The sequence below is a fragment of the Python bivittatus genome, unplaced genomic scaffold (genome assembly GCF_059951505.1).
Source record: "Python bivittatus isolate LINGU-HERP-01145 unplaced genomic scaffold, Pbiv_v1 ctg000850_np1212, whole genome shotgun sequence".
NCBI classification, from domain to species: Eukaryota; Metazoa; Chordata; class Lepidosauria; order Squamata; family Pythonidae; genus Python; species Python bivittatus.
The window spans coordinates 47,874,254-47,888,542 of record NW_028277112.1 but is presented as its reverse complement, the minus strand read 5'-3'; the positions used below and the strand labels follow the sequence as shown (position 1 = coordinate 47,888,542).

General features: G+C 44.7%; 1 protein-coding gene and 1 pseudogene across 2 annotated transcripts in view; one reads left to right on the top strand and one right to left on the bottom strand.

The window, feature by feature from the left end:
* Positions 1–5,850: 5,850 nt before the first annotated feature.
* ZDHHC21 (zDHHC palmitoyltransferase 21) overlaps positions 5,851–14,289 on the top strand; it is a 31,186-nt gene continuing 22,747 nt past the window's right edge. The window contains exons 1-2 of one of the 2 annotated variants that reach the window (XM_007436327.3): positions 5,851–5,928; positions 14,058–14,152. The gene's annotated coding sequence lies outside the window, so the exon portion shown is untranslated. Of the gene's footprint in view, positions 5,929–12,757; positions 12,895–14,057; positions 14,153–14,289 lie in introns of those variants that run through there. The other variant, XM_025171936.2, reaches the window with a different exon arrangement.
* LOC148213829 (uncharacterized) lies at positions 7,361–9,783 on the bottom strand (annotated as a pseudogene).

Genomic DNA, 14,289 nt, shown 5'->3' with positions numbered 1-14,289 from the left:
TTTATCCCCTTTGGAAAGTTCTTTTTATTAAAACAGAGCACATGCCTCTCCTAATTATCTAGCCTACCTCCCTGAACACCAGCTGTTCCTCAGGAGCAAGGTTATACTGTAACCCATACGCATGCTGGTTTCAGGATTACGGAAGTTGAAGTCCAACAGATCTGTGGTGGCCCTGCTAGCTGGGGACTGTGGAAACAGAAACTGGGTGGCACCAACGCCAGGGAAAATGTGGTATACTAATCCTTATGAGTATATATATCACAAGGAGAAAATACTTGGAGCATTTAGACCGTATCCCGTAGTCTCTCTTATGCTATCACATATAATTCTCTTACTCCAGACTGCAGGTATTCTGAGCAGTGCAGGACAATATGGAGGTATTATAGAGAGCCTGCTGCCTTGAGGGAGAGCAACACAGGCTAACTAGGTTGTTACAATGGCAGGGATTACGGTGTAAAATAGAAGGGAGTTATGAACACTTCCTTAAAATTCCTATCTTTGTTATGGCTTAGCAAATTAGGACACAAGCACTCTCTTTTGTATGGTTTTTTTCATGTAGGAGAGCACAGAGATATCCTCGGAGAAAACATGCAGCAGCTGCCAGTAAAACATGAGTTTAGCCCAGGAAAGCAGGACAAAGAATCTCAAGATTGCTTCACCTTTGATTGTTTTTGTATAAGATGGAGGGAAAGGGAAACATTGTCAGGCTTTATGTTTTACTGAACAGTCAACATATATTTTCTCCAAGGTCATCTTCTACATCTCTACAGTTTAAGAACAACATATTGTCTTCCAGCTGATGAAAACCCCTGGAACTCCTGCCATAACTAAAGAACCAGGAATATGGCTACCTTGCTGCTATGAAGAATGCTGATATCCTTGTGGGAGACCAAGGTGTTCCTCAGAGTGATAGATCAGCAGCTAATATCTGTGCCGCTTGGCAGGAGAGATAGGCAATGGAGATGGGCTGAGAAGATGAGATTTTGGGCAGTTGTGAGTGAGATTGAAGATCATAGGAGTCAGGAACAAACCAGCCCAAACAAAGCCAGTCCCTAGCTCTGTGCTTTTCAGTTCATATGTGTTATGTCCAACAATTCAGTTCAAATGTGTTGTATCCAACAATTCCCAGCCAACATGGTCTAAAGTCTCAATACATTTGGAGGGTACTAGGTTATATTATGGCTAGAAGAGGCAACTAAAGACAAATGAGTATAGGAGAAAAAAGCTGGGAATAAAGAAGCTGGTTGGGTGGGAAGGACAGCTAAACACCAATAATCCTCAACATCTTGGAGACTGTTCAATTGGAATACAAAAAATAAAAATGAGCTCCCTAGGAAAAAAACATAATATTATTACTCAAACATTCTATGAAAATTCCTCCCCCCAAAATTGCATAATCTTTACAATGCTAGAATAATAAACATGCTATTAAAGGTAGTCCTCACTTAATGAGGTTCATTTTATGACAGTTCAGAGTTATGACGGCTTTTATGACCTATACTCACACTTATGTCCACTGCAAACCCCCTGTGGTAATGTGATTGTGATTTGTGACCTTTTTTACAACAGTTGTTAAGCAAATTACTGCAGTTGTTAAGCGAATCACGTGATCGTTAAGTGAATTCCAGCAAAAAAGTCCATTGGAGAAGCTGGATTCGCTTAATGACCACGTGATTTGCTTAGTGACCACTGTAAAAAAGTTCATAAAATCAGCTCTGGTCATGTGATAATTTGCTTAATGACCAAATTGCTTAAATTCCATCCCTATTGTGGTTGGATTGTAAGGACTACCTGTATATAATTAATATATATGGTGAGGATGATTGAAGTCCCCTTGTATGTGTGGCTTTGCTTTTGGTTGTTGCCCGGTTTTTCCATCTTTTGTTCCTTGTTTTATTATTGTTTTTTCTATTCTGTGTTTTTATTTGTGAACTGTCCAGAGTTGCTGGGTGTCAGGCACTGCAAGCAAACAAACAAATAAATAAAGTATAGTTATTAATATAGTTATATAATATCTAACATGCTTAACATGCTATTATATCATACCTGAAATGCTATAATGTTTAACAGTTACCTTTTAAAAGACTTGTGGTATGATAAACTTTATTGTGGTCTTTAATTGATGTGTGTACATATACACATATAGTATACATAAAATTCTACATACACCTTTAAACAAAGCAATTAAAAGAAGTTAAAAGAGAGAGCAGAAAAGGAAAAGAAGGGGAGAGAAGATTTTAAAGTTATCAAGGGAATGCAGTTTTATTGGACAACATTTCTTGCCTCACACTAGTAGCAGCGAGGCAAAATTTGGCTACATTATGGCTAGTAGTGGTCTTATGATCTGCTAGAAGATAGATGTACCAATGGTCATCTCTCCCTAGGAATTCCTCTATAAGGGGCTGAATTAATACATATGATTGATCAGAACACGTATTGTGTGACACCAGTCAAACAGATATTGCCAGAATCTATAGTTATATAACCATTTCTGAAGAAATTCAATCTATAGTTTATTATGAATGTTATCTCATAGATTTCTATAGATGTGCAATGAACATGAAATCCAAAACTGGATACATTTATTATCACTTTAGACTATCTCTTTAAAAATATGTTGCAAACTGATACTCTTTAAGCTGCCTATTTCACCTATAACTTTTAGAATTCTACTGCAGGGCACAAATCAGACTAACTTGGAATGGGCACCTTGCCACTTGGACAGATGGAGGGTGTCTTCATAGCCAAGAGACTGAGTATGTGCATCAGTTGTGGGTGCTCAAGGCATAATTCCCAGCTGGGAGCGATGAAGCTACCATCCATCCTGATCTGCCTATGGCAATTAGCCATCATTGATTTTCTCTGGCCAGAATTTGCTTAAAATATTTCTTTTTAATAGCCATACAAAAGAATTCACTGGACTTGGATAATGTGCTAGAAATTATGCTGGACTTAATTTTGAGTTTTGCTGTTTTTTGCAATATTTTTGACTTTGCTATTTTTTGTTAGGAAAAAAAGCAATCCAAGAATTTTGTGATGGTCAGACAAGGGGTGCAAATTTGCTTATTTGGAGTTTCTAATATTTTCTCTGATTCTTTCAGTATCTCTGTGCATATGTGAATGAAGAAGAGTTGTAGGTTGTATTAATTGTGACTATTCACAGAAGCACTTGCAGCAAACTGCAATGACAGCAAAATGACTACATACACAGCGTCATCACAATGGCACACAATGCCTCAATTACATACTTGCATTCCAATGTCTGATGTATGCAAATTGCAACATTGCATGATGATGTTATCACACATTGTCATAATTTCACCCCTCCTACCACCTCTCCCGGATGTCCATGACTGTTCAGGTAAAGACTCTCTAGAGTTGAGTTTGACTCCTGCTAACTACAAGGACAAGTTCATGTAGTTTTCTTGGCAACAATATGGCTTGCCAACATCTACGCTCTGGGATTACCTGTTGCGTACGAGATCTGGCCCAACCCTGCTTAGCTTTTTCTAGATCAGATAAGATAGATGCTATGACTTACTTTGGATAAATACGGCCTACATACCTTGCCTTTATTTCTGACATCCTGTTGCACCCTTAATCAAGGTTACCAGTTTCTTCATGATTCAAATGGATTCTTAAATGGTGACAGCTCAACCTTTAGTATGTTTACTCAGAAATAGGTTACTGACTTCAGAGAGGCATATTTCCTGGTAATCTTGTTTGAGACTGAAGCCAGAATTCCATCTAGTGGCCATCTGGATTTTTTTCAGCCCAGATCTGGTAACTCTAATGAAGTTGATTTCTAGTTCACAATTCCTTGTGTAAAATTTTGAAACAGATCTTTATTATCTAAACGTCATATCATGCCACAGCTAAAATTCAGCTTAAAAGTACAATGCTTCTGCAGGAATTTTTCCTGGAGTTTCACTGTAAAGTTCCATGCATAGCCTACTGCCACTTTATATCATTTAATAGAATAATGTATGGCACAAAAAATTCTGTATCTGTAGGGCATCATCTTACCAAAACAGGTAGACAATAATAAAGAACTAAATTTCTACACAAGGTTAATTCTGATACTAGTTTATGACTTAGGACAACTCAGAGGTAAAGGTGCAGCATGGAAATATCTTCATTTTTTCATACCACTTCACGTGGGGCTGCCCTTGAGGACCATTCAGAAGCTTCAACTGGTCCAGAATGCAGTGGCATGGGCAGTGATGGGCATGTCTTAATATGCCCATGCGACACCTCTGCTTTGTGAGCTGCACTGGCTGCCAGTTTGCTTCTGGATGCAATCCAGGATGCTGATTGTCACCTATAAAGCCCTGCAGGGCATAGGGCCTGGCTATTTGAAAGATCATCTGTCTCCAGTGGTTTCTTCCTGGTTGGTTCAAGACCAACAGGATGGACATGTTCTGGCTCCCTCCAATTAAACAGTGTCATCTTTCAGGACCTATGAAGTGTCCCTTGTCTGTTGCAGCACCTGCCCTCCAGAATGAGGTTACCCCCGAAATTTGGGTGGCTTCTGTCCCGGTGGTATTCTGGAGGGCCTTAAAGATCTGAGTCTTCCCCTGGAGAAACCTTGCTGGGTGCAGATATTTGTTTTAGGTGTTGACCGAATCGTCCATCTGCTTATTGTTTTATGTAGATTGTTATTTTTGTATTGTCTTGCGTGAGCCGCCCTGAGTCAGTCTGGGATTGGGCAGTGCCTAAATTGAATAAATTATTATTCTAGAGAATTATTTACTACCTTGAAATTGTACTGATGGCCACTGAGCGAAATTAATAAAATATATCTATCCTATCTATCTTTCCTTTCTACCCTGAAAGGCAGAACATCACAATTACGGTGTCAGAGTCTGCACACTCATTCCCAAAGTTCAGTAAATCCTCTGGAGTCTAAGTAGTTCCATTACAGATTTATTAGAAGAAATGCACAGCATCTATAGTTTGTTGAGTCTAAGTCTACAAAGCAAAACCTTCCCTTTTTAAGCCCATTTCCCCCCCCCCCTTCTCCTTTCTTTTCCTGCTTGAAATTCCTCACGCCTTTCTCCTGGTCTCACAGTTGCTTGACCTTGTTGGCGCCTCTGTAGAGATAACAGCAGCTCCTGGCTTGGTATCTTCCTTCCCCCTTCTCAATGGCAGGAACAAGCAAGCGGGCCTGCAATTAACATTTTTACCATTTAACTGTTTAGTATGCATTGCTAGTCTAAATTAAAAACAACTATGGTTTCTAGCTTGCATAGATCCTGACATACGGACCTAAATGATAAAGGGCAGCCCTATGCTGAACTTCAGTCGAAATTTGAGGCCCCTATTCGTTTTACTAAATCGAGTGCCATTTTAAACCCCATACCAAAGAACTGGTACCCAACTTCAGTAGCTCATATTCCACGCTTCTTCTTCCAGTTCACCTTGATGGCTGCCGGTGGATAACCATATTTCCCATTTTTTTTAGTTTCTGCTATGTTTTTGTTTAATATTGTAAAACCTCTATTTCCTGGCGATATTTTACGTTTCACTATATTAGCTAGAAAAAGTTTTTAAATACGGCCACGATCAAAGTTCACGATCAAAGCTCACACGCATTTGCCACGACGCGGCGCTTCCCCGGAAGGAAATAAGGACCGGCTTGTATCCCTCAGTCTCTAGGCCGGGGACTTAGAAAGGCACAAGGTTTTCCACCCAATTCGCTCCCGCCTGGGCGGAAGTCAAGCGAAAGCAACAGGAAGCCACCGGCTTTTTTGCAGCAGAGAAAAGCTACCAGGGTAGGAAGCGCGGATCCTTGCTTTTCCCAGCCTCCCGGCGCGAGGGCGCGCGAGCCGCTTGCCGGGCCTCTTGGTGCGCGTGCGCAGGACGGTGGCGGAAGCCGGCGGTGCGGTGCTGAGCAGCGCGCGCGGGGGTCCGCGGGGCCTCCCGTCGGTGAGTAAGCGACGCGATAGTGACGCCAAGCGCTGGGAGGCAGCGCTGTTGCTCGGACAGGGCTCGTGGGCAGCGGGAAGGATCCAAGGTTGCTGGCGGCGGCGTGGAAAAGGGAAAGCCGAATGAACAAGGATCCGTCTCCCTTGTCCTTTTCTCCTCCGCCTTTCTGGAAGGCAGGCTCCGTGCCTTCCTTCCTTTGCGGCGAGTTGCTTCGGCGCAGCTCTAAACCTGGGGGTTGGGGCGCGCTCCAGGAGCAGAGGCTCCCTTCGATGGCGTGGCTTGCCCGCCAAGAATTCTTGCTTAGAACGAACAAGTGTGGATTCAGGACTGTTCAGTGCTTAATTGGGAAGAGGTTCTTCGGAGAATATGTGTGTGTGTGCGTGAATGTACTGTAGTATTTGTGGCTCACTACAGTATCCGTGTCCAGGATCGTGGCGCTACGACAGAACCCTAGCCCTGGTATCTGTGAGATCTTGTCAAACAGCATGGCTGCTTTAATAAGTCAGAGGCCACATCCACACACCTGCTTTGCCATGGTCCCCTCCTGTCCTGGATCCAGGAAGAAATTTATTTATTTACTTATTAAATTTATCTCCACCCATCTTGCCCCTAATGGGGGACTCTGGGCGCCTCACAAAATCCATTAAAACAATGAATATATAAAACATAAAAACTATACAAAACATGACCAAACAAGAAAAAGTCCAACTGGCTGATGGTTACCAGAGCTGCAGATGACAGGCCTCTAAGGGGCTAGCCATCCCCACACTTGGTGACTTTCCTCCCCACCCCAGGCCAAGTGGCAGAGCCAGGTCTTCAGATCTCTCCAGAAGGCCAGGAGTGAAGAGGCCAATCTCACCTCCGGGGCAAGATATTCCAAAGGGTGGGGGCTACAGCAGAGAAGGCCAGCCTTCTGGACTCTGCTAATCAGAGCTCTTTTACTGAGGGGGTCCGAAGCATGCCCTCCCTGTGTGATTGGGTGGGACGGGATGAAGTCATGGGGAAGAGGCGGTCCCTTAGGTAACCTGGTCCCATGCCATGTAGGGCTTTAAGGGTGATAACCAACACCTTGAATTGGACCCAGAAGCAAACTGGAACCCAACACAGCTCATGGAGCAACGGTGTTACATGGGCCCTTCTTGGGGCTCCAAAACTAGCCCATGTGGCTGCATTCTGGACCAGCTGTAGTTTCCGGATACTCTTCAAGGGTAGCCCCATGTAGAGTGCATTGCAGTAGTCTATATGGGAGATAACAAGGGCATGAGTGACCGTTCAAAGGGCATCCCGATCCAGGAAAGGGCGTAACTGATGCACAATGCGAAGTTGTGCAAAGGCCCTTCTGGCCATAGCTGCCACCTGCTCTTTGAGCAGGAGCCGTGACTCCAGGAGGAACCCCAGATTACACACTGGGTCTGTTTGAGGCAGTGCTACCCTATCCAGCGCCAAAGATGACAAAGTCCTGGATACAGAGGAGTCATTAACCCACAGCCACTCCGTCTTACCTGGGTTCAGCTGAAACCTGTTGTTCTCCATCCAGACCCTTACAGCCCCCAGGCACCGTGAAAGGGTGGTCATGGCATCACTTACCTCACCTGGGATGGAGATGTATAATTGAGTATCATCCGCATATTGATGATATCTCATCCCATGATGGCGGATGATCTCGCCCAGCAGTTTCATGTAGATGTTAGAAGGGAGCGGAGAGAGAACTGAACCCTGCGGCACCCCACAAAGGAGGGGCTGAGGATGGGACCTCTCGCTCCCTATCACCACCGATTGTGATTGGCCCTGGAGAAAGGAGGTGACCAGCACAGAAACGTGCCGCCCACCCCCAATTCCCTGAGCCGTCCCAAAAGGATGCTGTGGTCGACGGTATCAAAAGCTGCTGAGAGATCAAGGACAGCAAGGATGGTCGCACTTCCACCATCCCACTCCTGCCAGAGATCATCCATAAGTGCGACCAATGCTGTTTCCGTTCCATATCCGGGCCTGAAACCTGACTGAAAAGGGTCCAGATAATCCGTTTCCTCCAGAACCCTTTGCAGCTGTGACGCCATCACTTTCTCAACCACCTTCCCCAAAAAGGGGAGGTGGGAGACTGGATGAAAATTGTCCAGTACAGTGGGATTCAGGGAGGGTTTCTTGAGGAGGGGGTGCACCAATGCCTCCTTAAAGGCAGCTGGAAACACTCCCTCCTGCAAGGATGTATTAACCAATGCCTGGATCCAACCACATGTCACCTCCCAAGCTGCTTTCACTAGCCAGGAGGGGCATGGGTCAAGATGGCAAGTGGTGGCCTTCACAGTCCAAAGGATCCTGTCCACTTCCTCAGGATCAACAGGATCAAACTGTTCCCAGATAACTGGGTAAGAATGATCCCCTGGTATCTCCCTAGACCCTGCCCCATGCTTGGAGTCTAACTTGGAATGAATCTGAGTGATTTTGTCCTGCAGATGATCTGAAAATTCCTCTGCATGGCCCTGCAAATGAATCACCAAATCCCCCCTTCCAAGGAGGGATCTAGTGATCCTAAACAGGGCTGCCAGGTGGCATTCTGCGGACATGATAAGGGCAGAAAAGTACTGACGCTTCACCACTCTTATCGCCACAATGTGGGCCTTACTAGCGGCTCAAACCTGTGTTCGGTTGGATTCAGTCTTTGTCTTCCTCCAGCGATGCTCTAGACGTCTCTTAACCCTCTTCAGAACCCTCAACTCCTCCATGAATCACGGGGAGTATTGGAGCCGATGTGGCAAGAGAGGTTGCATAAGCGCGATCCTATCCAAGGCCCTGGCTGCCTCTCTATTCCAGGCGGCAGCCAAGGCCTCTGCTGGACCATGCAGCAGATTCTCGGGAATACCCCCCAACTCCCTCTGAAACCCTGACGGGTCCATCAGGCCAGGGGTGGACCAATCGCATGAGTCCTGCCTCCCTGCGGAGGGGGGTGGCATAGGAGAAACTCAGGATCACCAGGACGTGATCTGACCATGACAACAGGAAAAGCTGTAAATCTCCCCTCAGATCACTTTGCCATTGCTCCAACAAGAAAACCAAATCCGGCATGTGGCCACTGTCTCAGGTTGGGTCCTGCACAATTTGAGACAGGCCCATGGCCGCCATGGTAGCCATGAACTCCCGAGCTGCCTCCAAGGTCTGTCCCAGGGACGGCAGGTTGAAGTCCCCCAGAACCATAAGTCTGGGGAATTCTACCGCCAGTCCCGAGATGGCCTCCAGCAGCTCAGGCAGAGAGGTTGCCACGCAGCAGGGAGGCTGGTACAGTAGCAGCACTCCCAACTGTTCGTGGGAACCCAACCTGAAAAACAGTGTCTCACAGCTGGAAACTTGTGGAGCGATGCCCCTGAAGGCCACCAGAGATTCTCGGATAACAACAGCCACCCCTCCTCCCCTGCCCTAGCATCTTGGCTAGTGCCACACCGTAAACCCAGCTGGGCACATTTCCGAGAGGGGCATCCCCCTGGGCCCCAGCCAGGTCTCAGTAATACATGCCAGGTCCGTCCCATCCTCAGTGATCAAGTCACATACGTGGGGGGCCTTGTTCTTAACCGACCTGGCATTAAGCAGCAGCAGCCGAAGATCAGGGCCCCTATGAATCTGCTGACCAGGGCCTGGGAATGAGCAAGGAGGGCTGGAACACGCCCCTGGTAATACACGCCAGGGGCATCTTCCCCGAAGATGGCCCGCCCTCCAACTCCCACAATATCATCCCCTACCCATCACCACCTCAATAGTGTAGCCCACCGCATAGTCCCTGGAGGTTTCAGGCCCAAGTGCCCCCAATCCTGGACCTCTGGAGTCCCTTATCCGGGGTAAAGGTCCCTCCCTCCAATCAGTCATCTTCATTCACAACCAGATACTCACAGGTGAGGGAAGGTCCTGCCGGCGCACCAGCTCACACTCTCAGCACCATTGGGACCAAACCTTACACTCCCCTCACGCTCTGCCCCACCAAACCTTACACTCCCCTCACACTCTGCCCCCTTGCATGATCTCTCTCACTAGTCTGCAGGGTGGGCATCCCATAAGTTCCCTCATGCCTCCTGTCTCTCACCCAGGAGGTGGATCCTCATATCCTCAAACACTCCCAGACTCCCACCCAGACTCTCACTCCTGGGAGGGCATCCCAGACTCGCACTGGAGGGGCCCTGCGGCTCTCCACTGACACTGGGTAGGTTAAGTGAGGGTGGCTAGGTTCTTATTCCCAGTTCCCCACTCTCGAGATCAAAGGCTGTTGGCTTAATGTGCTGTCCGGCTGCTCCAGTCCCGGCTGTTCCTTCAAAGTCGAGCAATCTTCCTCCAAAGCTGGACAACAAGTCCACTATGGCCTCAGCCCCCCCAACCTGCCCCATGTCCTCGCCCCAAACCGCCAAGCTCCCAGGGCTCCAGGCTCCTCCAAGTCCCCACATCACACAGGGGCTCACTGGGGCTTGCTGTGTCGCTCCAGGGTTCAGTAAGACTTGCCGTGTGGCTCCGGGGCTCATTGAAACTCGCAGCACTACTCCAGGGCTCCCTGGGGCTCGCTGTGCCACATCGGGGCCTGCTGAGCCTTCTGGGCCTGGAGTTCGAAATGTTGCCTCGGGGCCTACTGCATTTACTGGGAAGAAATCCGTCTGTCCTAAATTGTGCAGACCCCACAAAGCACCCAGAATGGATCAGTGCTGCTGTCAATATAGCTTGAATGCACAACTTCCTAAGGGCTGTGATGGGTGGTTCTCTTGACTGAAATTCCACTCATGAACATCCTTCACCACATGAAAAGCCTCTGCTGATTGGCATACACAATGCTCTATTTTCTCCATTTGCTTCATTTTGTTTTCTCCATAAACGGATCAAACTTTTCTTTTTATTTCTTGAAATGATGGGGCAACCAGTTCAACCTGTCAACCACTAGGAAGTAGCAAAAAGAGCATCTCTCTGGATTGTCTGGATTTGTGCAGTCACCGGGTAAGCGCTGTTGAAGAATTGGTGATTGAGAAAGGGTTTTAGCTGAGACAGCTGTAAACTACTCAAGAACATTATGTGAGGAGAGGAAGTGAGCCAGGGTTCCTCTGAGCAGTGGCCACTGGGAAAGAAATCCCCTGCCAGGCAGGGTACAGATGTACAAAAGGCAAGTCCTTTCAGTTTTTCTTCCAGTTATATATCTTAAGCCAGTGTCAGCCCTTTAAGGTAGGCCAGGTTAGGAAACAGATTCCACAAGGACTACTGGAACTTTATTGTTGCAGAGTATAATAACAGAATCCTGACAGCTGGACAGAGATTCTCTCTCCCTGCTATTATACCAAAGTGAATCAAGGTGAGACAATCTTGAGTTTTTTTCTCACTCCCTCTTCCAAAGGGCTAAGCTGATGTTTGTGTAGCTGCTGTTGACTTTTTTCTTCAAGGACATCTCCATACTCCTCCACACCAATGGCTAGTCAGTTTCAGGGCTTTGCACTCTAGGTCAGCTGGTTGATCAACCTATTTAAAAAAAAGAGGCTGTGAAAGTCAGGATCTGGTCTCCTTCACAGCCAAAAGAGGATTGAGGGGGCAAAAGAGTAGGCCAGGGAGCGGATGAAAAGGGGTGATCCAGCAGGAAACTGGCAGAATCAGTTGGAGCCACAAGTTTGCCTACACATCATTTCAGACCTCCTCCTCCATACATACCAACATAACCAGCATTGCTCACATGCCATATCTGGAGGTAGGGTAAGAGGGAAAACTGCTTCCAGAGCAGCACACCTAAAGCTGTCCTCAGGCTGCTTCACCTGTAGGTGGAGATACAGGCAATGGCCTGTAGACTTCTTGTTTGGAAGCAGTGGATCATCTTCATATTGGGGCAAGAAGCATGCATGGATTTGCCCATAGACACATGCTTTGTACCCTTATTTTCTGAAACACCTCTTCTGAATTGAAACTGAAATACTGCACAACTAAATATTCTACAAAAGTTGCAGATAACAACTTTGGATGTGGAAACAGTTTCTGTTATAGCCAGTACTGAGGTATTGTTGTTTCTGTTCAGATAACTGTATTCTGAATAATTAAGTGGGGAAAATAATTGCCATATTTTCTTAGTGAGGAGATACTAGATTTCGTTGGGCACTATAACATTTCTGCTAGAAAATTGTTGCCTCGATTTGAATACCTATTTCAAAAAAAAGATCCTTGTATGTGCTGAAATAGGGATCTTTAGCCTATCTGTAAAAGAGTTCCTGTCTTTATTTGATCAGTTATGTTGTTGACAATATCTACATGCACGTCAATAGATTGCTTTTCAAAATATTCCCACAATGCACTTGGTTCATTGATATGTACATGACATTGGATGAAGCAATTTTGCCAATTTGTTACAGATGTCACATGTTTGATGCCATTTAGTTTTCCAGAAGGTTAGAATTCTGTTGATATAAATTTGAGAACTAAATGTTTGTTACTGATTATACAGGCAATTCTGTTTTTAAAAAAAGATTTCTGAGAACATGTATAGCATCCACTGAAGTTGTGAACTGATCATTTAGGAGATCTGGTCACTTCTTTTTTTTTTATTGATATTTATTGATAACTTTACATAAAGTAAAAGACAAATCTGAAGAAAAGGAAAGAAAAGAAGAAGAAAGTGCAAGAGTAGAAAGAAAAGAAAGAAACTAAAGTTATGAAATACGACTTCTGATCTTCTCTTCAACAGATAATTACAATCTTACAGTCCTCCCTCCCTTTTAGATGTTAAACAAATCTCTTCAGCCCCTCACTTAGTCCACCTCTTTTTTAATCCTCATCCTCATATATCATCATATTTTTTTCTTCTTTCAGCAAGAAGTCCATATAAGGCTCCCAGTCTTACAGAAAAGTTTTCGTTGTTTTTCTCTGACCAAACAGGCCAGCTTTGCTACCTCGGTGAATTGTGATATTTTCACAATCCACTCCTCCACTGTTGGAATTTAATTATTCTTCCATTATGTGAAAATCAAGGTAGTTATCCTTCTACAGAATCTGGTAGCATTAGGTTAATCCTTTGCAGTTCTTTTGTATAATACCCAGAATTCCCAGCCAGCATGGCCAGTACTTCTCTGGCTGAGAATTCTGGGAGATGTCAGCTCAGCACATCTAGAACTATGCAGTAGTTTTGCTATAGAATGATTGGGATTGCAGCTGCACAGCAATTGTAATCAGTTATTATCCGTTGTTATCTATCAAAAATGGTAAGAGTTCAGAGGAGTAAAAACAATAATCTGAAAGACTCCCTATGAGCCGTCTTGTGACCACTGAAATTTGCAAATCCAATATGACAAAAAGAAATTTTACTCACTCGGGACAGAAAAAAAGAACAATGAAAAAGAAAAGAAAGGGCAGAATGTGTAGGGTGAATTTATAAGAAACGAAATATCTGCTGATTTGGTGAAAAGATGTAGCTGAACTGATTGGTGGTCACACTTTTTTTTTCTTTATTTTTTACTATATGAGAACTTCTTTCAATATCATTGGCACCTTGGCTTGTACTGGATTCCAACTTGCTTGTGATTGAGGAGCTTGTAGAAACAAAGTTTAAATCCTGTTTAAAGCATGCAGCGTAAGGATGGAAAGCTGTTCATGCACTCAATGGATTCTAGGAAGAGAGGAGTCTAGCTGGGGTTTAATGTCAAGATTGTATGTGTAATAGAAGCAATGCCATCTGGCATGTAGGATGGTATGTGACTATCTGAATCATTAATTGGATGTATCTGTTTTGCTGAATTTAGATGAGGAGGAGCTTTTCTAGGGAGATTGGAACTGGTTTTCAATTGGAGGTGGAATGTGAAACTATGAGTGCAGGAAAACTTCTGTAAATATTTAATAGCTAATAATATACAGCTGGCATCAAATATAGTATTCTATATCTAAGAAAGTTTTGTTCAGGTCTGTTGTAATTGTCAAATTACACTTCCTAATGAGGTTTTAGCTGGCATTAATCATTGTTGTCTGCAGAGGTAGTTTAGACCACAAAGCTTGATGGAATCCTCTGAAAGATATCTCAAGGCTTTGGATGATTTTCAGCTGTTATTCAACATCTACATCAAACCATTGAGTGAAATCATCAAAGGTTAATTATTATTATTATTTTTTTCAAAATTATTTCTCTTTTACATGTCACTTAGATGAGGCTGCAGAAGTGCTGAATCAGTACCTGAAACCAGTAATGGGCTGGAGGAGAGCCAGGAGATTAAATTTCAGCACATTGAAGATTCTATAGGTATGTGGCTTCTCTTTTCAGAGAGCTGAAATTCAATATGTTCTCTGTGAGGATCCATTTCATAGTTTTCAGGGAGGCACATTAATCCAGTTTTGACCAACGTGATCTTGGTGACATCAGGTCAGATGCCTCTTAGG